The sequence below is a fragment of the Amblyomma americanum genome, chromosome 9 (assembly GCF_052857255.1).
Source record: "Amblyomma americanum isolate KBUSLIRL-KWMA chromosome 9, ASM5285725v1, whole genome shotgun sequence".
Taxonomy (NCBI): Eukaryota; Metazoa; Arthropoda; class Arachnida; order Ixodida; family Ixodidae; genus Amblyomma; species Amblyomma americanum.
The window spans coordinates 57,135,180-57,160,237 of record NC_135505.1 but is presented as its reverse complement, the minus strand read 5'-3'; the positions used below and the strand labels follow the sequence as shown (position 1 = coordinate 57,160,237).

At 45.6% G+C, this 25,058-nt stretch overlaps 1 long non-coding RNA gene across 1 annotated transcript; it reads left to right on the top strand.

The window, feature by feature from the left end:
- Nucleotides 1–1,914: 1,914 nt before the first annotated feature.
- On the top strand, nt 1,915–23,284 carry LOC144105497 (uncharacterized). Its single transcript, XR_013308812.1, has 3 exons — nt 1,915–2,015; nt 6,828–6,882; nt 23,081–23,284. It is a non-coding gene; the product is annotated as an uncharacterized LOC144105497 (long non-coding RNA).
- The last annotated feature ends 1,774 nt before the right edge of the window (nt 23,285–25,058 follow it).

The following is a 25,058-nucleotide window of genomic DNA, read 5'->3' as shown; positions in this document are numbered from 1 at the left end:
ATGGCTGTGGTTTAGCTCTTGATAAACCTCTATTGATGCGGTAGCTACAGCTCGCCGAGTGGAACTCCATCAGTCGAATTGCAAATTTAGTCTTTCGCCGCTCCGTTTAGCTGGGCGTTCCTTCTTCATCTTCGTCCCTGGACGTGGATTCATTCTCCCCCCCCCCCCCCCCTCGTTCGGTTTCGCCGGCACGCCGCGCCGCCGGCAGCTGTTGCGCAAAACGTGACCAACCGCGACGCCAACCACATGACCAGCCATGGCGCCGTTACGGCGGCCATGGTGTGGCCATGCTGAAGGCTCGAAATGCTAGCCTAAAGTAGTTATCGCTACAAAATTTACTTGAAGACAGCACATTTTCATGAGCCCTCAATTACCGTCCTTATATCTGAACGTACCCCCCATCCATCCATCAATCATTGCATCTATCCTCCCTCCCACCCACCTGCCCCCCCGCTCGTGCGCGCGTACACACACACACACACACACACACACACACACACACACACACACACACACACACACACACACACACACACACACACACACACACACACACACACGCACGCACGCACACACGCACACAAACACACACACACACACACACGCACGCACGCACGCACACACGCACACACACACACACACACACACACACACACACACACACACACACACACACACACACACACACACACACACACACAGACACACACACACACACACACACACACACACACACGCACACACACACACACACGCACACACACACGCGCGCGCGCGCACACACACACACAACGTATACATAAATATTAAGACTAAAAAATGTAAAAGAAATATTTAATTCGAGGTGGTATCAACACGCAACTAAAAATAACCCCACGCGCCTAGAATTTCTGATTTTATTCAGAGCAGTAGAAAGGAGCGTTTTATGCAGATGAGAAGTTTGACGCCAAATTCCTAAATGTTCTGTAACCATTACCTCCCTGAAAACTGCCCTGTTTTAAATGAAAACGTTTTGAAGAACGTTTCAGATTTCATTGCTACTTAATTCCAACAGCGAAAAAACTTTTTGCACTTCTTTGCACATAATAACTGAAAAGAACGTCAAAATACGATAGAAGTTTATTTTGTTCTACGGTGATCAAAACTAGCTGCTTTGCTAAATTGCACAATCTACGTTTCCTACCTTTAGTGGTGCATGATTTTTGTCCAACAAAACTACAGAATTGCTTGGAAAGGTTTATTTCTTTTCGTCGAAATATTTTCTCATGATATGAAAAGTTATTTGAGGAAAAATCAAAAGGAACTCCTTTTCCCGTCTTTATTTGATCACACCTTAAAACACGGTCGCATGCACATATATCTGATGTAGTAGTGCAAGCTACAAGCCAGTCTTTCCTTTATTTTACATGTTTTCAGCCCTGCTGAAACCGTTTCTCTTGAATAATGCATTATCTGTTATTATGCAGCGTCGAATGCTAAGATAGGCTACCAGTTAGAACGACGTGTTTCTCCTCACACCTTTTCAAGAAGCGACACATTAGGAGCCTATTATAATTTTAATATGTCCAGCTCTCTACTGTGCGATACAAAATGGTGGGTGACAACCACCGGCCTTTAGGCACGCATTAAAAGTATAATACTGATCGTTTGTTAGTTTTATTTTTATGTTTTTCACCCTCTATAAGGCTAATCATCTGGCATGTCAACACATTGAATGCACTATAGTGATGCATTGAAACTGTGGGTGGATGACGAAGTAGGTCTGATGCATTTATTAAAAGACGTCAAACAAATTTGTAATTCTTAAAAGTTTGAAATAAAAATACAATGAAAAAAAACAAATTTTCTAGCTGAGAAATGCTGTCAAGACCGCATAAAAACCCCAACGAAGCTAAAGGATGAGGCAGGAGAGCCTACCAATTAAGTCGCACCGTTCGAATCACTTATCTAATCTTTGAGATGAAGGTGGTTTTGATCTGTCTGCTCGTACTGGGCGTTCTCTGCGTCGTGTCTGAGTAAGTGTAGCGCAGTTCTGTGTTTTTATGAAAAACCCTGTATTTCCTCTTTAATATAAATTCAGAAAGCAGAATGTAGGAGCTAATATATCTAGACGGAGAAGGATCACTATGTAGCAAGTAAACATTTTCGAGCATATGGCAATCAATGTGATAAAACTGCAACAAGTTCTCAATAATGTTCGGTTTGTGTGGTTCACTGTGAGAAATTTCTCGCCATACTCGATTATATGCTCCAGATATCGCGAAGAATGGTAAAAGGTCCATACATAAAGAACTCATGTTAAATTTTCAGAAACTCACGCTGGTTTGAAACCTTACAAATTTCAACGTTTCTTCCATCCAATACAAATACATTTCCTTGAAACATTTTTAAGCATAGTCTGTATAGAATTACATTGATGTCCGGTTTCGGCTCTAAACTGACTTTAGGAAAATACCTATTGATATTAACCACATTTATGCCATTATTCAAAACCTAATTTAAATATGCAAAGTTCAGCAAGCTCTTGTGGATAGCTTTTCCAAATACGAGAAGCACTTGATTTTTCCAAATTCTGTCTTCCTGCTGGCAGTGTAAAAGCATGTGAAAAATGTGTTCGCATTAGTTCAGAAATTATCTGCATATCTTATACGCCGTTCAAAGTCTTCAGAATAACAGCATCATAAAATACCCATCCCAAAGTGGGTCAAGAATAAAAGTCGGTATTTATTGAGAACTTGCTTGAAATATGTAGTGTAACGCTAATATTAAGGGTCACAAAATGAGAAACCAAACTTCTCTAAGCCGAGAAACTGACCGTACTCAAATTACAAGATTTTGTATAGTGAGCCACTCAGAACCACCTTTGGGCCCACACAATTTATGATGAAGGTTGGGTTAAGAAAATAGCGCTGGAGAAACCAGGAAAAATTTGACTGAAAATTACGTGAAATCACGGAATTCAATGCAATAACGATGTAACCCATTATAAAATTGTTTTATGTGCCTTTAGCCATCAGCTTAGCCGCTTGTCTACAGGATAAGGCGCAACTCTACACGCTTGGTTTCTTCGAGCAGCGAAGAACAATGTTCTCCTGTCCGCTTCCATGGCTTCATGAGCCTCCGTCATGGGAGTGTTCTTTTCTACCTTTGGGGTGCTTTTTTATAGGTCAGGAGACCTAGCTTCGCTCTCTGCATTTTATAGTTCACGTGGTGGTCTTCTCCAGACTTAACGCCTAGTCGAGCTGCCTGCGGATTCCACATAAAGCCGTCAATGGCGTCTGAGACGAGCCTTATAACCTCTCCACTCATCCGGCTGAATTGCAAGAGGATGGGTGCAAGATATGTGCCGGCTTAGATTTGGTACGGCCGACGAAGGGATGTAAGATCATGACGAGGACGAATAATTTAGGCACCAGCAACGATAAGCAGCAATTACAAAAGTACAAGACGTCGCTATTATTAAAACGCCTAGCGAAGAGATGCGTCACGATATTTCGTTTGATGTTTTAGAGCACGCAAATATTTATAATGCATTGCTAGGAAGAGCAACACTCTGTTTCGGTTTGGTTTGATTGATGCATGTTTAACGTCCCAAAGCAACTCAGGCTATGAGAGACGCCGTAGTGAAGGACTCCGGAAATTAGACCTCCTGGGGCTCTTTTACGTGCACTGACATCGCACAGCACACGGGCCTCTAGAGTTTAGCCTCCACCGAAATTCAACCGCCGCGGCCGGGATCGAACCCGCGTCTTTAGGGCCGGGAGCCGAGCGCCATAACCACTCAGCCACCTCAGCGGCTTACAACGCTCTGCTTCAAACAGTCAGAGAAAATCTGGCGGTTAATTAGCTCTGAATAAGCCTATTGCACGGAAATGATTGGTTTGGCATGGTTTTCAACTATTTTCTTTGCTCACCGCTTGTCACCGCAATTGTGACAGCATTGCAAAATCTATAGTTTCAGGTGATTTGAAGTTTCCTCACAATGTCGCCTTCTGTTCTGAAGAAAATATTTTACTTGAGGACTGACATTTCAGTCAGCAGTGCTGCGATTTTATAAGCTCACGATTCAACCTAGCAAAACATAAAGTGGTTTCCAAGTCGTCACTCAAGCAAGAAGCAGAACCATTTTTTTTTCATAAGCTGAGACTCTGATGCCTGCCTGTACCTCCAGCTTCCCCTCCTCAAGTTGCTCCTTAGGAAGATATTCCCGGATTCAAAAATCATTTGTGCAAAATAAAACCTAGTTGTTCCATGCACTGGGAACTCTCCGAATTCGCTTGGGCATAAATCCTCAACACCTTCCCCGTTGCAAAATATCAGTTTATTGCTTGCAGTGAGTTTTGTCTAGAAGGAGTTATAGACACTCTCTAGAATATTATCGATCTTCGCGTGGTGCTCTAAATGGCAGGCCATGCTTCCCAACATGTAATTTCTTAATTCTGAGTGTGCAACTGCATGGCAAGTGAACTCAGTGGTCCACAAACTTGTTTCTTGCTTTTTGCTTTCAAAACGCCAGACAATCCTTCATTAGTAGCTGTGCTTTACAGACTACCGAGGGCTCATTGCCTTAACTGTGAACCCCTACGTAACCTAGTTCTTTAGAGAACTTAGAGGGATTAGTACAAGAAGGTTGTCGAGCCTTTTCTGTTTCCTCACTGTACCCTTTTTCTACCATTCGAGCTCTCCGCCGGGCGGAATGGTCGGAGTTTCAACATAGATTCTGGAGTTTCTGTACATCGTTGCATTATAGCGAGTTAAATGTATTCGCTGTCAGCCGAGCGTAAAAACACCCTTTTTTAACTTTTTTCGGAGCAGCGTTTTTCTGCTACCGAGAGTGTTCTTGACGCGTACGCGACTGGTTTCCGCGTGCCGTTGTGGCGTCACATAAAACTTTGGTTCCCCTCGTGGGATCGAACATTGAGAGCAGCTGTTGTTCGCTCAAGGCCCGGTACAGTTGACGCAACTCGTCCGCGTGATTTTGCGTCCAGTCAAACACTGCGTCTTTCTTGATAATGCTTCTCAAAGGCTTTCTTCTGTGTGCCAGCGTAGGAATAAACTTGCCAAAAAAATTTACTACACAGAGCATTCTTAGCGGGGCAAGTTTATTGCTTGGCTCTGGCATCTGCAGTATGCATTGAACCAGAGAACGACTGGACCGGATGCCTTCTGCTTAAATTACGTCGCCCAGAATGTCTATTTTTGCCACGGCGACGACGCATTTTGCCGTGTTGAAAGTTAGTCCTGCTCCTTCTGCAGCCTTCAACACAGACCTCAACCGTTCGTCGTGTTGTTGTCGTGAGACGCCCCACACTAATATGTCATCGACATAAACTTTCCTTCCTGGGAATGCCTCGAAGACATGGTTTAAGGTCTTTTAAAATATTTCGGATGCCGACGAGATGCCGAAGGGCAATCGCAGAAAACGATAGCGGCCAAACGGTGTTGCCAGCGTGGAGATGCAGGAAGTTTCGTTGTGAAGCGGAATTTGATAGAATCCCGAGTTCACTTCTAAGCGCGTGAACAGCTTTGCTCGCGCAAGTTCAGCCTCTATGTAGCCGCGTCTAGGCATTTTGCAGAACTCTGTTTCAATGGACTCGTTTGTTTTCCTGGGGTCCATGGTGGCTGGAATTTTACCGTCATTCTTGCGTACAAAGACGAGAGGGCTCATTCATTCTGCGGGCTCGGTTACTTCCTCCACGCTTCATGCGCTCCAGCTCATCCCCTATCTGCTCTTTCAGGGCCAGTGGTAGAGATCGCGCCGGCTGGACGTGCACCGTCATGAAGAACCATGCGGTAGCGGCGCTGCACAAAGCCTATACCAGAAAAGAAGTGGCGAAATTCATGTGCAGCTTTTTTCCGAACTGCTTTGCAATACGCTATGGACTTGTCGGGATTACAGACAAGGGTATCGCATGCCTGCAAACCGAGGATTACTTGGCCTTCCTTACGAACAGTGAAGATAACTTGTATGGAAATACCCCCCCTCATCTAGCGTAACTTCTTTTCGTGCGATACCGAGGTGCTTGATCTGTTACAGATCAAGATTCGTTACTGATAAAGAATCGATGAGCACTTTTAACCACCGTCAAGTTACGATCGCATCTCCTGATGGTTCTGAAATGTAAACTGTGCAACCATTGTGCCTGCCCTCAGAGCACTCGTTTCGGCGTTCAGAACCTGAATGCCAACGGCGAAGTTTAAACTTGATTTTGTACACTTCATAGATATATAGAGAAGGTAATGATGAGGTAGGCTAAAGAAAAAAAAAATCGGGTAGCATGGACGTCGCTTGAAATAGCAGCCAGTGCAACCCTTCTATCCTAATTTCCAATAAGAAGACCGCATGAGTGGTACAACTCTCAGGGCACAATTAAATTTTTTTGGCAACTAGCATCTCCGCATACGTTACATAGCCCGAAAACATAGCAATCAATTGTGCTAGAGACGTTGTGCTAAATTGGGCGATGCTGAATTTCATTTATAGTCAGGAATTATACATTTTCCTGCCAGCTCAAGGTATAAGCATTTAAACATATACGATTAGCGGTGTGTACACCGATATTTTCGATTAAGTGCAACTAAGAGGAAACGGATAGAGCATGTTCTTCGGACAATAAATGAAAGGTGGCACTTTAAGGAAAGAGAATAGGGCTTCAAAGGCCGACAGGTGCGTCTTCAAATGGTGTAGTCAGCTTTTTGCATAATATTAATAATTATTCGTCAATGGTATGGCAGTCGCTGCCGCAGAAGAGACACAATTGGACATCAGAGCCAGAGGCAATTTCTCGTTGGCGTCCTGACGCAGAGAATATCACTTTTCTTTTCAGATGTGGCGTTGCACCTACGCCCCCTGGCGTTGAAGGAAATGCCTGCCCAGCTACAGTAGGTGTAATTTTCATCTTTATATGGATTTATTTAGGCCTAGAAGAAGATAGCTTCAGCCGCGATTATATATTTGCTTTGATTGTGCCGAGTCAGTTGGCTTTGTTCAGAAAAAAAATCTAATCAATCTCGGCCCTGATGTTACCTGAAAAAAAAAAAACACGCCGCGAGTCTGGTTGGTTACGCACTGTGCATTAAAAAGCAATCCAGCTTTTCATATTAAGAGGAGGACACAGAAAGAACTTGACAGGACGGGCGCTGTACTCCAAGCAGTGTTTTATTGAAGCATGCACATGTTAACATTATAGAGATTGAAGGTACAGAGTATGCGCATTCATGACGGTATAAAAACACAAATCCAGTAGATTGAGGAGAGCAGGCTGCATATTATCACTTATTTATTAATCGGAATTCACTCGCTCGCAAGGCGACGTGGTGCTGCCACGTGTGTCGCCTGTTTCCTTAATAATAACGCTTCTGATAATTCAAGAGCTGATCTATCCTACCTTCTAGTTAGAATTTTGATTCCAACAATTAGTGGCTAAGAGCTATGATAGTTTTCATTTTTTGCAATAGCGACATGGGGCGGGTAGGTTCTGGCACGGTTCTGAAACGTTATCTAGTTATCGTTTATGTTCCCTTGGACGTTCGTTGACGCAGCAGCCAGTTTTCCCGGCATACACTTTGCCACATAAAAGGGCGACCTCATGAACCACACTTTTGGCACACCGTACGTGCGGGTTCGTGTGTTTCATTTCGCAGCTGGATCCTGCAGGGGCGCTACTGCTGACTTTGGGGCACATCTTGGCCAATTTACTTGGCGTCGACAAGACCAGCGGCACGCTTTTCTTGTTTCCAACCCTTTTCAAGTTTTGGGACACCCTATGGATGTAGCGGAGCACTACTGGCGTTTTTAGCTGTTACTTTCTTGTCTCAGTGCTTTTTTGTTCTCCCCTTGATGTTTTCTAAGAGCGCCTCTGCGAGTTTCCGCAAGCAGAGACAAACACACGAAGCTGTATTTACAGTGTGCTATGGGTGTGGAATATGAGATCGCCTTTCATATAGCAAAGTGTACGTCGGGCAAACCGGCTACTGTATCATCAAACGTGCCAGAGAACATAAACGATCTGTAGATAACGTTCCAGACCCGCACCAGAATCTACCCACCCACTGCCACTCTTCCAATCATGAAAATATATCATAACTACCAGCCACGACTTCAGGGAATCAGAATTCTAAGTAGGAACAAGGATAAATCATCCCGCGAATTTTCAGAAGCGTTTTTAACAAGGAAGGAAAAGAGGTGACACGTCCGTCAGCTCCACATTAGTGTCCCTTAGAGCCACTGTATTCAGATTATTAAAAAGGCGATGATACTTAGTCTGCCCTCTTTAATCTAACATGTTTTTAAATTTGTATCCCTACCTTCATGAATGCACATGCGCTCATTCTGTGTTAGTTAGCATTTCTAATTCAATAGAAATGGTTGGAGTACGGCGCCCATCCTATCAATTTCTTTCTCTGTCTTTGTTTTAAAATGTAGTGCTGATTGTGTTTTTAGAAACTGATATTATCTTCGAACGTGACATATTTTGGAGAAGCAGGTACCATTGTCTATAAGGATCCATGCAAAATGCACATCACTTTCCTAATTCTTTTGGATAAAGGCCAGCGTCAGCCAAAGGCACCATACCGGGACCCACTCAAATCAGAAAGTAGCGGGTCCTTACGCTGACGCTAGCTTTCGCCACTAACTGCACGCACCGGTTCACCATTGGTTGCGATATGCAGCCAATGGCGACGTCCTGCCGCCAATGAGCCAATGTTCCGGTCGCTTACCACGGACAGCTAAATCACTATAGAACAGTAATAAAAGTCAGATGGCCAAATGTATCCTAAATATTATTAACGGATAATGGATATTTGTAAATTACGGCCCCAGGATAACATGTATAATACTTGAGTCGGATGAGCAATAGTTGGCGCTTGCCGCACTGTTGGTAGTTCAAGCATTCGGCCAGGTCATACTACATGTTTAGGGCATAATTTGGCAGCTTTTCTCCTGCTGGCTTACCTCGGTAATAGAGCCGCTGGATAAGTCACAGGGTACACAAGGAAGCAAGGATGCGATTGCTGTGCTGGGAGCGCCAGTCAGGGGCAGCCATGAAGCCTCAAAATCCGGTGGTGGACAGAGGGGGATCGAAGTACTCTGAATTCTTCCAGTGACTCTAGTGTCAGCCTGCTTTGGGCAGCTCTCCCTGCGGCCCATTGATCCAGTGCTTTCTCCGCCAGCCTCAAACACAGCCATGTAGGGAACCACACTGTCGCCCTGCCTTCCTGCGTTGCGTTTGGTGGTTGGATATCGTCGAAAGTTACCTAGAATGGCTGATATGCCTGACGGGTTGCCGTTTTGGTCCTGATCTATTTGCAAAGATATATACTGATAAGAACATGTGATAAGCATTTTACTTCCACTGTACACTTGAGGCGGCGTGAAGGCAGAGACCACAGGAGGGAAAAGAAAGTAATGTGTGGTGGAGGTGGTTTGGTTTTTTATGGGAAAAATTAACAGGAAGAAGTCAGCCGCACATAGAAAACCGACAATCTGTGGACAAGGAGTACGGACATGAAGGAAATACAGAGAGATAATGATAAAATTGAAAACAGAACCTTCTAAGAAGCAAGCTTATATACAATGCTGGATGGATGGATGGATGGATGGATGGATACGGCTGAACCCTTTACATCGGGCGGTGGCTCAAGCCACCTAGCCATGTCTTGTGAAATTTTACTCCTGTCTTGCTTTTAGCCACCAATCAGATAACCTTCGCTTGGTTACTTCTAACCTCTTAAAATCCACTTTCCCTTCACTATCCCTAAACCCCAATGCCTTGGGTAAGTCAGCCCCGCTGCCTTCCACTGTAGGGTGAAGCCCTTTACAGAAAAGTATCAAGTGTTCAGCCGTTTCCTCCTCCTCTCCGCACGCAATGCACAAAGTGTCTATCTCATGGTACCTGACTCTATACTTCTTAGTCCGCAAAACTCCAGTCCTGGCCTCAAACAACAAAGAACTTCCCCTACAATTATCATAGATATTTTCTTTGACAATTTCCTGTTTAAAGGTCCGGTATGTTTCTAGTGCCGATTTCGTCAGCATCCCTGTTTTCCACAAAGCTCTCTCTGTTCCTTTAACCTTTTTCTTAACCGATAATTGCTGATTTGCCCCCTTACTGCTGTCCAGATATTTGCTTGTCAATTTTCTAGTTCGCTTTCTCCATTTCGTGTCAACATTCTTTATATACAGGTATCTGAAAACTTTCCTAGCCCACCGCTTTTCCTCCATCCTTCTCAATCGTTCCTCAAATGCTATCTTACTGCTAGCCTCTCTGCTCTCGAAAGACGCCCATCCCATATCACCCTATACCCCCTGATTTGGTGTATTGCCATGTGCTCCCAAAGCTAACCTCCCTACTCCCCGTTGCCTAATTTCCAGCCTTGCTTGAACATCTGGCCTCATACACAGGACCGCATTCCCGAAGGTCAGGCTAGGGACCATCACCCCTTTCCAGATCCCTCTTACCACCTCATACCTATTGTAATTCCACAGTGCCCTATTTTTCATGACAGCTGCATTCCTACTAGCTTTATTCATTACATATTTTTCATGCTCTGTCAGATACTCCACACTGTTATTTATCCACACCCCAAGATACTTGTACTCATTCACTACCTTTAGCACGAACTCCTGTATTCTATGCTCGCCGCCCTCTTCTTTAAATGTCATGACTGCAGATTTTTCCTTACTATACTTGAAGCCTAATCTATCTCCCTCTGTACTGCATATGTCTAACAACTTCTGCAGGTCTGCTTGTTGTCAGCCATTATCAATATATCGTCCGCATATATTAGTCCCGGTAATGTCTGTTTAATCAATTCCCCTTGCTTGAAAAAAGATAGGTTGAAACCTAGTCCGCTCCCCTCTAGCTTGGCCTCCAAACCTTGCAGGTACAACATGAACAACAAAGGGGACAGAGGACATCCTTGTCTAAGCCCCCGCTGTATCTCTACAGGCCCTGATACATTTTTTTCCCATTTTATGAGCCCTCTGTTACCTCTATATATATCTTTTAAAAGATTAATTACTCCATTTTCCACATCCAATGTGCCCAATATGTCCCACAAATGCTCCTGAGTAACGTTGTCATAGGCTCCCCTAATATCCAGAAATGCTAGCAATAAGGGCCTATGTTCCTTTTCCGCAATTTCTATACACTGTGTCAATGAAAATAGATTGTCCTCCAACCTCCTTTGTTTCCGGAACCCATTCTGTAGTTCCCCTAGCACCCCCTCGTTCTCCACCCAAGCCTGCAGTCTATCCTTTATAATTTGCATCACCACCCTGTAAACCACGGACGTCACTGTTATGGGGCGATAGTTACTTACGTCTGCTTTGTCCCCCTTTCCCTTATATATCATGTTCATTCTACTTAATCGCCATTCATCGGGGACTTTCTCATCCACTATCATTTTGTTCACTACCTGTATTAATGTTTGCTTGGATTTTGGTCCTAACTTCTTTATCAACATAATCGGGATACCATCTGGTCCTGTTGATGTGCCACTAGGAACCTTCTTCTCTGCCCTTTCCCACTCTCCTTGCTCAAGTGAAGCTATTGCTGTAACCGGTCTATCCTCCTTCGATAAATTATGTACCACGTGCTTTGCTGAAAATTTTTCCGTCATCCTTGTTCCTATGTGTTTTATTGCTTCATCCCCTTCTAGTCGAATACCCTCATCTGTAACAATAAACCTTTGTTCTATCCTAGTTTTATTACTCATTGCATTTAGATGTTTCCAGAATTTTTGGGCTGCTTTTCTATCCTTTTTATTTACTTTTGACATCCATTGGGCACCCTTTCTTCTAATTTTCTCATTAATCAAATAGGATGCGTCCCTTCTACACTTTATGAAGGTATCCCATTTTCTGTCTACTTCGGGTTTTGGTTCCCCCCTCTTCTTGGAATATCTGTGTTCCCTGGATGCTTCCTTGCGCTTTTCTATTGCCCTCTGACCTCCTCATCCCACCAACTCTTGGGTTTGCATCTTTTCCCTTTTAGCTTTACTCCCACCTTAGCTAGCTCTAGCTCCAGTAATCGAGTTAATTTGGTATAAGTCCATTCTGTTTCACTATCCTCAAAAATTACTTTCTCGATTTGTTTGGCTGCTACTTCCAATTGCTTTTCTGAGTAAAAATTTCCCCCTGATTGTTTATCTTGATTCAGTCCTACATTGCTTTTTCTTCTGAAGCTCAACTTGATACGCTTGTGGTCACTACCTAGACTTCTGGAACCATCTTCATCTATGCTCATTACCCCTAATCTGTTATACATCCTCTGTGACATTAGTGCATAATCTATCGTCGAGTGCAGACTCCCCGCCTCCCATGTTATGAGCCCTTCACACTTCTCGGTGCTGTTGCATACAACTAAATCATGCCTGTCACACATGTCCTGCAGCATGCTTCCTGTCGAATCCGTGTACCCATCCAGGTCTTCTATGTGTGCATTCATGTCGCCTAATATAATTATCTCGCCCTGTCCTCCTAGCTCATCAATGTCGCTTGCAATACATTCTAACATTTTCCTGTTTTCCTCTTTGGCATTAACCCCTGTCCACAGGTATACAAAGCCAAGGAGTGTTTGCTTGCCTGCCACTGTTCCTTTTAGCCATAAATGTTCCCTGCATCCCAGTCTAACCCTTTGAAAATTCATACTTTTATGAATGAATGCCCCAATTCCACCTCCCTTTCTGCTGCCCTCTGTTCTATTGCAATATTCCCATGCGTAGTCTGGGTTACAGGGTGGTTGCTCCATGTCTCTAAGATGTGTTTCCGCTAAACCATATACCATTAATTCCGCCTGTCTTAACTGTTCTCCTATTTCCTCCCATTTCAGTCTATTCCTGCCACCTTGCATGTTAATGAAACCTATATCTGAATTAACTTGGCCCTGGCGCTTGCGTCTCTTTCTTCCCCTATGGTTCCATTGTCCGTTTGATCTTAATTCTTCCTTCTCTACACTGGTTCCTTCAGAGCTCTGGGTCCCCCCAAAAAAGCTGTTGCCTGGCGACCTATCCTACTACCCACCTTCTTGCCAGTGGCACCACCGTAGTGGATGCCATCCTGTGCAAAAGGGTGGGGCCTAACCTCGTACACTTCCCTGTTGACCTCCATCACCTCGTATCTTAGTCGTCGACTCAATAGCCTAATTACCCGATTAGTCTCCACGACCCTCCTTTCCGTTTCGCGAGCCTGCCTCTGGACCTCTGGGATTGTGCATATGGTCACATGCACACTCTCAGAGGCCTCTCTAAGCCTACGCATCCCCACCTCCAACTGGGTCTCAAGATTCTGGCTCCTCCCCTGCAGTACATCATTGAGACCAGCATGGATGACCACAAGGTGTTCGCCATCCATGCTACCCACCACCACCTCCCGGGCTCTGGCCATTGCATCCACCATGCACTTTCCCGACTGAGCCTCCACCTGCACCCGCCTGTCTGCCTTCACTGCCGTCAGAACGCCTCCCTCAACCCTCGCTACATTCGAGTCCCCGACCACCAGAACTCTCCTGTGCCCCAAACGTTCGCTTCCTAATTCCATCTGTTGGCCTCCGGATCGCTCTAGCTGACTCTCCTGCCGCTGTACGCTATTGTCGCGAGTTTCCATGCCCGCTTTAACCTTTTTCATTTCGTTCGCATTTTTCTCACTACAGAGGGTATGCAGTGACATCTAGCGGCCGCCAGTGCAGCACGGCTAAAGAAACTCACATATATAGTCGGCTTATCCTTTTCGGCTCCGGCCTGCAACGCTGAAGCTGTGTGCTGTACAACAAAAGAGTGTCCATGCTGTCACATGAGCACGTCCTATATACAGCAGGGTCAGGGGAGGTACTGGAGCCCGTAAATAATTCATGACCGCTAGAGGAGTGTTGGCAGGCAGGTGAGCGCGTTTTCGCGTGTCTTGGCGTTTCCGGGTGGCCTCAACAGCCTGCTGGGCATGAGAAAATACTAACACTTCTTTAGCTGACGAGGAGTTCGTGGTGTGCTTGAACGCTTGCGCTGCTGGGAACCAAGTGACGTTCCGAATGTTTACTTCCCCGCAGTCCAGGTGATCACTGCCCGTTCACAGAGCGTGGCGCACTCTTCTTTCGCCAGGCCAACGCGCAAGCATAGCATTGTGAAGTTGTCTAGTCATTGCACTAGCCCAATTATCTTGTGGAATGCATCTCTAGGCGCAATGCATGAGTAAGCGTGATTCTCGACGCCGTAGCACCGAGTGAGATATCACATCTGCTCCACTGTGAGCGGTGGGTCGCTTGTCGGTTAAGGGTCTGCGGCGGCATATTTCATTAGTGCACTGGTTACCCGTTGTCCTTTACTAGGAATGCAGACAAGGAGCGCGTACCTAGAAACCGCGCTGCAGGAGTTTCTCTAGAGGGCACAGATGCCGCAGAGGAAGATATTTCTGTAGGGTAAGTTCTTTTAAAAATGCGTATCGTGGCAGTTATTGGGCGTTTTTTTCCTCATAATGACTTAATTGTATCAGACAGGCGGGACGACGAATACAACAGCATGGTCAGTGCAAGAGTGGGACCACGTTTATTGTGGGCATAGCATATAGAGGCACGAGCTAGTGCGCTGTACATACTGCGCACCCCTGATGTGCATCCGCGCTGAGACAATCAATACACTTGTCCGATACAGTCATAACGCTTACGGTGTCCAAGATAACGTGCGCAGTTGAGGCTTTGGAACCAGGATCGTACGAGTGCAATTATTGTTATGGGGTATCGGCTTTTAGCCGGGAGTGATATGAGTGCATCCTATGCTGACACAAGGCACAGTTGGCGGCGAGGCGTTGTGATAGGCAGGCCCCTTCGTTGATGTATGAAGGGAGCCCTATCTGTCATCGAATTCTCTGGTAGGCCTAAAAGCATATTACAATAAAAGCGCTTGGCTGTCAATACTTTTCAATCGCACGATTGCTGCGCTCGGTTACAAAACACCTACTCGTAACTCTCACGTAGCGTTGTGCTATATGCCGAGTGTTGCTAGAGGTCATTAAACATTGGTGCTTTGAACTATGTTTATTTCGCATCAAACCTGCCATATTGCACGGCAACCGCGCCGTATCACAGATGCGCCATAACTACCAAGATCTATCGCACTCTCTTGAGATCACTGCTGACGCAATACATGGAATCAGCCACCAAAACACCATTAGCCAGGCATTGGGAGCAAATCATTGAACTTTGTTTTATTCTTGCCATATAGGAGAAATATTAACAAAACAGGGCTAAGTAGCTAACTACCCTACACCAGTAATAAAAAACGCACACGCACGATCAAGGCGAAACGAGGAACGATGAAGAATCACCTTGGAGCCCCACGAGCCTGTTTTCCCAGTGCGCACCATTATTTCGGAAAGTAGAATGCGGCAACGCTTTATAGCCGATAGCTTCAGATGTACTTTTGTACCCTCGTGAACAAAGGCTCTTTCCTTCTGCTTATTTCATTGGAAGTGCTGAAGCACCTAGAGACTTTGGCTGCTCAAGAGTACATCGTCGTTTTTCATTGATATTGAAGGACTGTACTATAAGGCTCCTCCCGAAGAGCACTTAAGAACGCTAAGGGATAACACACATTCAACTGGTGAAGTGCGTTTTCAAAATGCTGCAAAAGGAAGTGCAACTTTCATTTCTTTTTAAGAATTTGACCGGAACTCTAGCACTATTTCGTACGAAGGGAAGTTGTTTGGTCAGTAAAAAAAAATAATCTGCTTCGGCTCATCTTTAGCGTTTGTGTTTTGAGACATCTTCCTTTCAATCGCGGGACAAATATCGCAGAAGGCAACAGTCATCGAAACCAAAGGACATAGGGGATGTTATTTTTTTCAATTTGTAGCTTTTATTCGGTGGAAGATTAAAAAAACAAGGAAAACAACCACATGCCGCCGGTGGGATTCGAACACGCGACTTCGGAATTTCTCGTCTGGTGCTCTGTACGCATGTATGTCACAACGAGTACCCCTTTCAATTACTTTGTCTGCTCAATTTTAGGAGCTGACATGAGAAGCCATCGTAAGATCCTGACGTAGTTTCTATTCACAGGCACGTAGGCGAGTCCTTGGTCGTGTTGAAGGACACGGCAGAGCATGGAAGAGATGCTACCATCCCGAGGATCATGTCTGTGGTCTTAAATCACAACCAGTTTCCGTTTTAGTAAGCAAATCTCTACAAATGGCGAACTGGAGTTCTTAGGTACCAGCCAACTGTTTCCGAAGGAGCGCCTCTGCTCGTTGTACTGTAGGGGACACAGTTTCTAAACTGCGTGGTCCGTAAATGAAGCTGATAGCTCTATTAACCAGCGGCTGAAGTCCACACGTGTGGATGCTAAAGCAGAGGATATTGACTTTCAGATCACAAGTCTTGTCTCGGACCGGCCTTCTTTATATCAAGGCGAATGCCTTTTCAGGCTTACCATTCCTCAGCGGGGATGTTCGCAGAAAAGTGTCACACGGTAGCGGTCAATCAAACGTGGTTGAGGTGTCCACCGAGATTTCCAGATCTGTGAGCTGCTGCGCCCTTCCCTCAATAACCTTTCTTTTCTTCAGAACATATGCTATCGCATTCCTCGACGTAAGAAGACAAGTGTCCTCACAGTTAAGCAGTAATTAGTAATTACTTAGCTAGATAATTAGTTAATTGGTAATTGGCTAATTATAATACTAGTCGTTGGTGTAGCATGTTGTAACTGGGAACTCTGTATACGATAATTCACTGAGCATGCGCAAGGCGCCTCCAGACCATGCACCTGCGTTTGAGCCTATCTACGCATGGGTGTGACGTTACTGAGTGGCGCCACCATCGTTTGAGATGATCGGTCCCCAGGTAATCTTGCAAGGTTTGTTGAACAAGTTTTTTCAGCGCTACAAAAACGAGGACACAGAAATAAGTACACAGAAGTACACAGGCAATCTTCCCACACGCCTCTTGAACGCGCTCTGGAAGAATGCAGCCTAAACGCCCTCCTGTGTCTCCAGCAACCAAGCATGCTCGAGGTTATAGACGGCAGCGAAGGTGTCGCGAATCGAACAATTGTGTAGTCTTTAATCAACATCTTCACTACGCGCTCGCCAGCAGCAAATAGCGCACTTCAAGTGTCACGCGCTACATCCAGTTCTTGCGGCTCTGCAGTAGAAGGCATAATGGCTCCTTCGGACTTGTATTTTCAAAAAAATATTCAAGCAAGCATTCATTTTCCAAGAAAATGCTCGTGGACTCCAGTCACGGATTTCAGATTTACGGCACTACGTCTACGAGAATCACTTTTTAATTTTTGTGATTCTTGAACCGAAGACCCCGGCAGTTTTGCGAATATCCGGTTACGAGGCATTTGCGTCGCCCACGCGCAACAGATCCAGAAAAGTCATCGTCCACATTCGACGTGAGCTTAGATATGTGCCACATTCAGTTCCTCCGAACGAAGACAATCGGTACGTTTGCCTGACAGTGAAGAGCCGAGACCAGGCGTTACGCTACTGGCGGCGTAATTGGCGCCATCAAGTCGTTCCGACACCAGAACGTTGAGTGGTTTGATGGCAGCTACACCTGCTCCGTGGGTCATTATGGGTGACTTCAATGCTCATCACACCATGAGGGGAGGAGTTAGGATGGACGTTAGGGGAAGACAGCTTGTGTCCTTCGCCTCTGACCATGACCTCCAGTGCCTTAATGATGGAAGCCTGACCTATATTCGAGATGTGACTTAAAGCAGCTGCTTGGACTTGACTTTCGTTTCAAAGTGCCTTAACAACAGCGTCCGGTGGTTTTCGGATGTAGAAACCCATGGCAGCGACCATATCCCAACCTATCTGATTATTACCGGCCATTCCAGATTTTCCCCAGCCACGTGTAGGCAGCGCATTGACTGGACAGTTTTTAAATTACTTATGGAGGCTGCTTGCACAGAAGGCTTCTCTACCGGTCTTGAACAAAAAAATTAAGGAGGCCATGGAACACGCCACTTGTCCCTTTAACCCTGTCGCTAACTACACCGATTTTGACTTCGAACTGCAGCGACTGCGATCATAACGGCGCAGAGCAGAACGCAGATACCGACACACAAAGTCGCGCCTAGACCTAAGAGATGCTAGGCGCATACAGAAGAACATTCAGCGCAGAATTCAGGCACTGCAAACACAACGCTGGAGGACACTTTTCCAAAGACTTGACCCACGGAAGCCTTTGTCACGCGTTTGGAGTGTAATTCGGGGTCTTCGCACGTCCTCTCAACAGCGCTACCCGTTCATATCCGTAGCGCTCCACCAAAGGCGCAGTGTGGTTGATGTAGCCGAAGATTTCTGCGCAGGAATAACAGGCCCTCCGAATTCAGGCGCAACGCTGCACTGCAGCAATGTTCCATCCTCATCGGCATCTCGGATGGACGTACTATTCTCTATGGAAGCACTTGATCCTGCGCTGGCTTGTTGTAGAAGGTCATCATCACCACGGCCCGATGGAGTGACGTACTCCGCACTTGCCATCCTTGGGCAAAAAGCTCGACGGGCTCTTTTGGACACTTATAACAAGTCATGGACTGCAGCATAGTTCCTCATGATTGGAAGACCAGTCGTCTGGTTCCACTTCTTAAGCCAGGGAAATCACTGTGCGACCTTTCATCATACAGTCCAATTGCACTCGCCAGCTGCGTCGGCAAAGTCATGGAAAGAATGCTGCGCACACGCGTGGAATGGTACTTGGAGCGATATCAGATTTATCCAACCTTCATGTCTGGGTTTCGATGGAGCCGCTCTTCAACCGACAACGTCGTTGACCTTGTAACGTGGATGCAACACAGCAAAAGATTGAAAATATTGACCGTGGCATTGTTTTTGGAAATCAAGGGCGCCTACGACAACGTAACGTATCAGGCTATTTTGAACGCAATGGGAGCTGCTGATATTGGAGGCCGCACGTTCAGCTGGATACACAGCTATTTATCAGATAGATCGTTTTTTGCCCTGACTGCGGACGGACCAACGTCCTTACACCGAAATTCGCGCGGAGTCCCTCAGGGGGGAGTGCTGAGCCCAGTTCTCTTCAACCTTGCTCTCATCGACCTGGTCGACGTATTGCCACAATCTGCTCAGAACTCTATATATGCAGATATCTGTTTTTGGGGATCAGGGGTTACCCGTCCTCAAGTTCGTGCAAGACTTCAAAAGGCGGCATCGATATTGACAGCTTATCTTCGCTTGCAGGGCCTGTACATTTCGACCGAAAAGTTTTCACTTGTGGCGATCACACGCAAAATAATGTCACGTTACACCTTTCGAATCAATGGCGAAGCCATTCCCTATGAAAGAAGCCACAGATTCCTTGGTGTTGTCATCGACAGGAACCTCTCGTGGAGTCCACATATCTACGACATGATAAAGAGACTAATTGCGATTGTCCACGTCCTCTCCTTCCTCGGGGGAAAGTCCTGGGGCACAGCAGTTCGCTCGATGCTACAATTGTACCGTTCCCTATTTCTGGGCTACATGCGGTACAGTCTTCTGATATTCAGTTCCATTAGAAAGACAAATATCAAGACTCTTCAAAGTGTGCAAGCGCAAGCTTTCCGAATCTGCCTTGGACTGCCTAAATGTGCATCAACAGCAGAAACTGTTCTTGTTGCCCGGGAACATTCTGTTACTACATACGTTGCTGTTGACACCATGACAACACATATTCGGCACCTCACACGGGTTCCCAGTCATCACCTCGCCACACTCTCAATAATTAGGCCGCGTACTGCATTCGCCAAAGTCATTGAAGCCCACCGCGCATATCTTCCATCGGAGCTCACCCCTGCGTCAAGACCGTGCTCACCCTTATGGAGTCTTCATGAACCACGGGTTCACCTCTATATTCCTGGCATTACGATGAAAGCTGGTGTATCACTGCCCGCTCTCAATCAACTGACATTGAATCACCTGCATTCTTACCACAGTTACCGCATACATGTTTACATCGATCGATCAGTTCACTCGACCAGTTCTGCGGGGTCGGTGGTGATACCGGCCAGATCCATCTTCATGAAAGTGAACACGACCTATCCAACATCTTCAACTGGTGCGGAACTCGCAGCCTTGCGGGCTGCGGTAGAGTTCATCAGTCAAGAACCTCCACAAGACTGGATGGTTTTCAACGACTCTAAAGAAGCCCTTCAAGCCCAACAAGCTGCGCTACGCCGCGGGTCGCAGGAACAACTTGTTGCTGAGATCCGTCTACTGTACCATGGCACTGTATCCAAAGGTCATGACATCATTTTTCAATGGCTGCCAGTACACTGTGGTATTAACGGTAATCACCAGGCCGATGCGGCTGCGCGTTCTGCTCACAACGACGGACTTCCAGTGAGGATCCCAATATCAAGACCTGACGCTGCGTGTGGGCTTCGCCCTTTGGCGCTGGAGCTGACACTTTCAGCGTGTAACACGGGAGAGTTTGCAACCCCCGCCTCAAGGCACGGGACCCTGGACTGCGCCTTCTTCTTTCACGTAACCTAGCACGTCGCTAAGCAAGATTGTTATGCCGTTTATGGATCGGCGTTGCTTTTACCAACCAATATGCTTTCCGGATGGGGATGGCCGACAGTCCTGCCTGTGAAAGCTGCGGTTGTGAGGAGACCATCGCTCATCTTCTCTGTGAGTGCCCTGCATTTCCGAGTGCAAGACATACACTGCGTTGTGCCCTGGACCGCCTCGATCCTCGCCCATTACAGAGCAAAAGATTCTCGGTCCGTGGCCAGAGCAGTCGACTGCCCTCAAGGCATACAAGGCGCTCTTTGCCTACTGGAGACTGACTGGATTGAGTGACAAATTGTGACAGCGTTGGGCGTGTGTTTGTGTTACGCCTTTTCCCCTTCTCTCTTCCTGCTTTTAGTCCCCTAATTCCTCTTCCCCAGTGCAGGGTAGCAAACCGGAACCCCTTTCTGGTTAATGTCCCTGCCTTTCCCTCCTCCTCTTTATGTACCTATCTTCACCACACATCAGCGACACAAGTAACAACACCGCGCTAAAGGCTTTTGCATCACCGCACTTTAGGTCAAGAAAGTGCCCCCTGAATTTTTTAGTTTAACCATGAACTAACTAGCCTAAAATAGAATTTCACTTGGTAATTAAACCTACAAATGCTTCCTCTTTATCGGATTCAAGTACCAGGAGCGCGACAAAGACCCAGCCACCTGGGAAGGAGCGAATCCGCGATAAAAAGATGAGTTGCAGTTCATATAGCCCTGCGCAACACCAGAAAGTTGTCATATAATTAAAGGAGCATAACCTAATGGCACTTCAATCCCATAAAGAGAGAGGATTTGTAGTCTTGCCCAAAGGCATGTACCAGGAAAAGGCTATTCAAGCTATACAGAAGAACTTCAACAAAACGAAATTCGAAAAGAAGTCCCATAAGACCACTGCAGTGCGTCTCCTACAAGAAATGCGTCTCGATTCCGTCACAAGTCTAGTCAGGAAATCTGAAAACGGAAGCCCAGAATTATTCTTCTCTTGTAAAACACACAAGCCGGAATTTCCGTTTCGAGTCATCGTCTCAGAAAAGAATTGTTGGCAATCTGCTGTTGGACAATACTTGCATAGGCAGTTAATAAGCTTTAAGTTCGACGATCTTTTCCTGGTTCGAGGATCGCACGAGATCGTCCAAGAACTCAGCCAAGAGCAAAACCTGATTGCTTCTGATACCATCGGTTTCTCCATAGACGTTGAGGAACTTTATTACTCCGTACCGCACAATGAACTGCTTAAATCAGTGAGACAGTTAATTTAAGAGACGGGAGATGTGTCTTTTCGAAATTTATCAAGTGTCAGCAGTGATAACTTTTTAACGCTTTTAGAATTTGATCTTCAAACAACGGCCAATAATTTTAATAATCGTTTTTATACCCAAAAGGCTGGCATTTGCATAGGTTCTTCAGTAGCTCCCATACTTTGTGACATCTATCTTTGTTTTGTTGATAAGCGCGTTAACAATTCACTAAAGGACCTTCTTGCTAAAAGAATTTTTAGATATGTCGATGATTACTTGGTGATTCTTGAAAATTCGCATATTTCATCCCTTGACGACGCAGTTGCAGAAATTATCACGGCTTTTAAAGCTGCAGCAAGGGGGTTAGAATTCACGTGCGAACTTCCCTGAGCTCAAAACATAGTTTTTAGACCTCAAAATTACTTTAAGAACAAAACACATATTTTATAAATATAACCCTAGGTCACAAAAGTCGCTTCTTCCTTTTAACAGCGCTCATTCAAAGATAATTAAACGCGGAATCGCCATGAACTGCATGAACGGATGATAAAGGAAAGAAACAGAATAACACTCAGGTAATACCGTACCTACATAAAATATCTCACAATCTGAAGAAAATCGCCACCCGATACAACGTTAACGTTGTATTTTCCGCACCATGCAAGCTGTCAAAAATTTGCCTATTGATAACGAGAAAGAAGAAGGCGGCGTGCAGTAATAAGCACGTCACAAATTTCACAAAATATGCCACGCAGGTCGTTTATAGCATTCCTCTAACGTGTAAAAAAGTGTGCATTGGCCAAACAGGGCGCTGTTTTAATGAAAGAGCGCTAGAACAATTCAATCTAGTAAAGGATGGTTTCAGCAGCCATCTTGCCGTACATTGCCGGTCGTGCAAATGCAAACCTATGTTTAAGAAGGCGCAGTTTCTGGGTCACGCAAAGGACAAGCTTCAGCGTGAAATTATCGAAGCCTTTTTTATTAGGAAAGCGGGTAAGAATTGCGTCAGCAGGCCTTCACTGTCAATGCTGGAGAATGAAATGGCTTTTTTGAATGATTGTGATAAGGTTTCACCTCATGATAAACGAATGTGTTTTAACGTCGAGCTTTTTCAAATAAAATCAGTGTGAAGTGCAGCACAGTCCTGTCTTGTTTGTTCCTTGTCTTCTGTGTGCGTTTTATTCATTCTGCGAAACTTGTCTCCATTATGCATATTATTTTACGCATCATCTCATTCAGCTAATGTTTTTGAGTACTTTCTCTTAAAGCAGCGGGCACGATAAATGCTACGGTTTTTCACATTAAATCGCTTTTTTTCACTCTATTATTAGTGCCGCTCTGGACTTCACAGGACGCCGTGTGGAGTCGACTGTACATGCCATCGAAACCTACGCAACCCAAACGGTGAAGGAGTGTGCATCAAATATGGTGCTCCGGTGCCTAATGGATACGAACGGTAGAAACGACCTCCGAGCCCGTGAAACAGAGGCTACGAAAAATACCGGTTTTAAGCTGACAAATAAAATTTACACCGCTTTTTATTACGATATCTATCTAGGGATGCTAGCTGTTTCAATATATTGCGGCAAATGATGACTCTCCGTTGGCCTCAAGTAAACATGTAATTCTCCAAAGCTTTCAAATGTGCTTTTCTTTGCGTCTGTTGCTCAGGCCATTGGAATGCGGTTCTATACTTTCTCACGGAGAATCACCCTGATTTCACTGTAATGATTGCAGCGGCGTGCAAATGCTTCAAAATTATCTCGGAAGTTTGTCGTAACATTTAATTTGAGCGCGCTTGAGAGGTGCTGTTTCTCTAATCTTGGATGGCTGCCAGGTGAATTTTGCACTGTCGCCGACGCTCAGCTGTTTGATGTGTCGATAAAGGATGGTTCAATAGATAGCGGTTTAACGGCACATATAAGATGCAGCAGTGAAACAAAAAAGTGGTTAGGCGTAAAAGTGCAGTGGCTGCAATCACAGTAACTTACAGAGCTCGTCGCATTTTCCAAATTTCAAAAGTGATGAGGAATAAAAATAAAAATGCACATATAGAAATAAAGGTATAAATAAGTACATAAATAAGTAAATAAATAAAAATGTGAAATAAAGAGCAGAAAAAGCATTCAACAAGTTTTACAGATGGCCGTTGCCTTCAATAAGAAGAAAACATATGCCAAATTGAGAATGAAAGGTTTGTTGATTTTAACGTTCCAAAGAGACTCAGGCTATGAGGGACGCTTTAGTGGAGGTTTGCGGATCATTTCGATTGCCTGGAGTTTTTTAACGTGCACTGACACCGCACAACCCACGGGCCTCTAGCACTTCGCCTCCAACAAAATTCGACCACCGCGGGCGGGATCGAACCCATTAAGAGGGATTCAAATTGGGCTAGTAGGTAGTTAGCATGGTCAAACATAATTGCGCTTTTAGACTCACGTGCGAAAACACAGAGACGACACAAACACTGGTGCGAGACAGTGTTTGTGTCGTACCTGTGTTGTCCCACGTCAGTCTAAAAGTGCAATTATGTTTAACCATGCAATCGAACCCGTGTCTTTTAGGTAAGCAGCGATGCAGATAACCACCGAGCCACCATGGCGAGCTAAATCGAGAATAAGATTTAACGACTATGAAAGGGGTCGAGTACAGATGCAGTGGTGATTCCATTGGTATGCTCCTGTGTGGATGAAAGATTTGCGCATGGTTTAAGTCCTGCATGGCTTAGAACATCCAGCGGCGAAGAAGTTGGATCCCAGGCCACGCGGGGGTAGAGGGAAACGAAAGGGCAGACAGCCTAGCTCGAGGCGAAGCAATCCGAGCAGGACAGTCTAACGCCCCGGAGTTCCATCTGCAAGCCTGCGAGGGGGGATACGCAGAACTTTGAAACTTACACAGGGGGATCAGAATCAAATATCCACCACCACACAAAGCTCTGACAAAGGAGGAGGCCATCATCTGGCGCAGACTACAGACAAACACCTTCTCCGACCTACACATACTCAACAAAATGTTCCCATCACAATACAGGGCCACCTGCCCGTGGTGCGGAGCCACACCCACACTTTATCACATTACATGGGAGTGCGAACGCAACAAAGCATTCCACAAACACGAACACCCGAGTGCGGAGGAATGGGAGAGCCGTCTCACAAGCAGCGAGCTCACGGCCCAACGGGCCTTAGTGAGGCACGCGGGCGATGCAGCACGGCTCAGTGGAGCCCTGGAATAGGGGCCCACCCATGCTGAAGAGAAGACTCCGATCGCCAGCGCCAAGAACGAAGGCGACGGAGCTTTCGAATCCGCGAA